Source organism: Saccopteryx bilineata, chromosome 3 (genome assembly GCF_036850765.1).
Source record: "Saccopteryx bilineata isolate mSacBil1 chromosome 3, mSacBil1_pri_phased_curated, whole genome shotgun sequence".
Lineage (NCBI taxonomy): Eukaryota > Metazoa > Chordata > Mammalia > Chiroptera > Emballonuridae > Saccopteryx > Saccopteryx bilineata.
In genome coordinates, this window is record NC_089492.1 from 240407155 (window position 1) to 240410504 (window position 3350).

The following is a 3350-nucleotide window of genomic DNA, read 5'->3' on the forward strand; positions in this document are numbered from 1 at the left end:
GGCACTGGGCTGAGGGGTATGGATATTCATCAGGTCCTTGAAGGGAAATTGTAAAAGAACTTAGTACAGAAGCTAAAAAAGGGTCCTAAGCAGTAAAAAATGAAGTTAAGATGTAAATATTGATTCCAATACTAGCTTGCTTCCCTACTTAAAGATATTATTGATGAGTCAATTATTTCCACCAAGATGTTTATTATTTAAAAAATAAGGTGGGTTTTTTTTTACATTGGGTAAATTTTCACTGAGCCTTTTAGTTTGCAACATGAGGTAAAAGAAAAATCAGTTCTCCTTAACCAGTATTTTGTACAACTATAGTAAATATTTTAAACAACAGGGATTTATAACAGATTACATTTCATACAAGTTTGGAGAGGAAATAAACAAGTTCTAACATAACTCCTTAAGTTTTCTAGTTGACTCCTCCCTTACAATAGGACCCAGCTGTAGTTAGTTACATAAGTTTCTTCAAGGCCATTGCTGATGTCTTTAGTTTTGAAGCATTGTTATTTCAATCATTATCCACTAATTCCACTTCAAACATGAGTTTTGCATTGGGTGGAATTTTGGCATCTGGCTGTCCTTCCTTTCCATAAGCCCGTTCTGGTTCATCTCCCATCAAGCCTTTCCCCTGCACTCATAGTCAAGAGTGATTCAGCCCATCCTCTGACAACTTTGCCTCTTCCGACCTCAAAACTTAAAGGCGTGGCATTTTGATTCTTCATTGAATTGGTTTGAGTGTTGGTATCGAAAACAATTCTCTCCTGTAGTGTTCCTGTCTACCAGCAGTGAACAACGTCTCCCCTTTGGGGAAGTTGGTTTTATCCCCTTTTAAAGAATAGATTTTCTATAATTTGGTGGACCTTTATCCAGAGTCTCTTCAGACTTGGTTTCTTTGGGTTTATCTTCATTAAGCTTCCTGTGTTTCATCTGCTCGGACACTTTCCTTATACTTTCAGTACGCTTAAAATGCTGATATTCGTAAAGATGGTTCTAGCCTGAAACCAAATGGTCCTTGTTAGCTGCTTTGGTGACATTGTTAATGTTTCCTAATTACTTATGTTCTGCAAGTCACGAATCTGAACCATGGTTGTGCAGAAACAATAATGTCCTTTTCAGGTAGCTGTGCAGCACCCACCCCCCACTCCAGGCCAGCTGTGGACCAGCAGCTACCATCTACTCCCAATGCCTGCCCCTGCTTTTCCCCAAGATGTTGTTTTGCAAAGACCACATCCAGTTGTGTAAAATATTTGAGGGAGAAATAAGTATATTTGCATATGATGTTGCATATACTTTGCAAAGGATTACATACCATCTTCAGGAAAATTCTAAGCTAAAATGAAAATTAGTAGTGTTTTTTATTATGCTTTCCTTAGCTTCTGTGCCAGTCTTTATGGTTCCCCACTGCCTACAGCAAAAATGCCACGTCTGTCTGGTACCTAGTTCACCTGACCTGCCACCTCCTTTTTTGTTCTCTGCAGTATTGTACGCACCAGTCACACAGAATGGGCAGGCCATAAGCAGTCACTATTGGTTGACTATCCCCTAGCCTCTTTCTTACTTTCTTCCTAACACAACCACGACTTTCTTCCTTCTGGCACTGGCATAGTATATGCTTCAGGGGCCTCACCACGCTTTAGGGTTTAGGTTTTAATTAGTCTACAGCCAACCTGGTAGATTCATTTCTGTGGTAAGTGGTTGGTTTAGACATGAGAATGTGATGAAATCTTGGCCAACGAGAAGCAAAGGGAATCCCGCCAGGTAGGGGATTTCTTTGAAAAATTCCTGTGTCTTAAAAGAGGACACAAAAAAGGACAGAGGCTTACCTCTTTTCTACTTATAGACAAGGTTATGAAAGGAGGTGATGCCAAGAACAGTTTCTTCTTTTTTTTAAATTTATTCATTTTAGAGGAGAGAGAGAGAGAGAGAGAGAGAAAGAAGGGGGGAGGAGCAGGAAGCATCAACTCCCATATGTGCCTTGACCGGGCAAGCCCAAGGTTTTGAACTGCTGACCTCAGCGTTCCAGGTCGGTGCTTGATCCACTGTGCCACCACAGGTCAGGCTGAGAACAGTTTCAATATCATATAACACACATGGCGTGGCAAAGTGGAAAGAGGGAAGGAACCTGGACTTTTGAGGAGGTCATTGTGCCCCTGGCCTAAACCATCAAAATAACAATTACAATTGTGATTCATATGTCAGGTACTGTTATGAATATTTAAAAATTTCTATTGATTGATTATAGCCAGTGAGGAAGGGAGAGAGAGAGAGACAGGAACATCCATCTGTTCCTGTATGTGGCCTGACCAGGGATCAAACCAGCAACCTCTGTGCTTCCAGCCAATGCTCTAATCAACTGAGCTATCTAGCCAGGGCTGTTATGAGCATTTTATATACTCAGTTAATCCTCACAACTCTCTTATGTTGTGGGAGTTTTTATCAGTCTCATTTTACAATTGAGCAAACTAAAGCAGAGAGGAGTTGGTGTGCTAAGGTCACTGTCCTTATTTATTTTTTCAGATATTTATATAGAAAATTTTGAGTATACACTAAAGTAGAGAATAGAGCATAAATCCCTATGTACCCATCAGTCACCCAGTTTAAGCAAGTAGCAACTCCTGACCAGTCTTGACTCATTCATGCTCCTGTCCTCTTTTCTCCCCACTTTATTTCACAGCAAATCCCAGACCTCATATTATATCCTACTGGATTACTTCATGCATGACAAAACTAATAGCTATTTTTATTTGGCTCTCTTGTTGCAGTCAAAACTAGCCTCTAAATATTAATAACTTTCTCCTCATAAGAATTTGAAAATGTAGATAAGCTGAAGGCAAAATATAAAAATCACCTACAAGATGATTATCTAGCAATCACAATTGATAATCACTTAATGTTTTGAATGTGAAATTGTATATTTTCCTACTTATTATGACCTGAGCATCCTCCATCCTTATTCCAGCCTCCACGATCTCCGGGTGCTAGAATAGCTTTTCTTTTCTTCTATCATTTTTTCTTTTAGGAACTTGAGGCACGCTCTCTTCACATTTGGTACAATACCTCCATCATTATAAATTAATCACATGTGACAATTGTCCATTTATCCATGTTCCTGACTAGACCAGCACACACTGAGGGCAGGAATCATTTCTGAGTTTAAAAAAATGTTTTTAAAATCTCTGGTACATATAATGCTGTAAGAAACAATCTGACAAAACTTATTATTGTAGGGATGATGTTGAACATGGGGTAGGGAGAGGGTGGACTGTGTCATGCAGTGTCCCCTTTACAAGGATCCAGTGGAAAAGCTTTTTTTTCACCCCAGTGGCAGCTTAAACCATGTTGTTCCTGAA

At 39.5% G+C, this 3350-nt stretch overlaps 1 pseudogene; it reads right to left on the reverse strand.

The window, feature by feature from the left end:
- Positions 1–508: 508 nt before the first annotated feature.
- Positions 509–1173, reverse strand: LOC136330019 (peptidyl-prolyl cis-trans isomerase FKBP3 pseudogene; annotated as a pseudogene).
- Positions 1174–3350: the final 2177 nt, after the last annotated feature.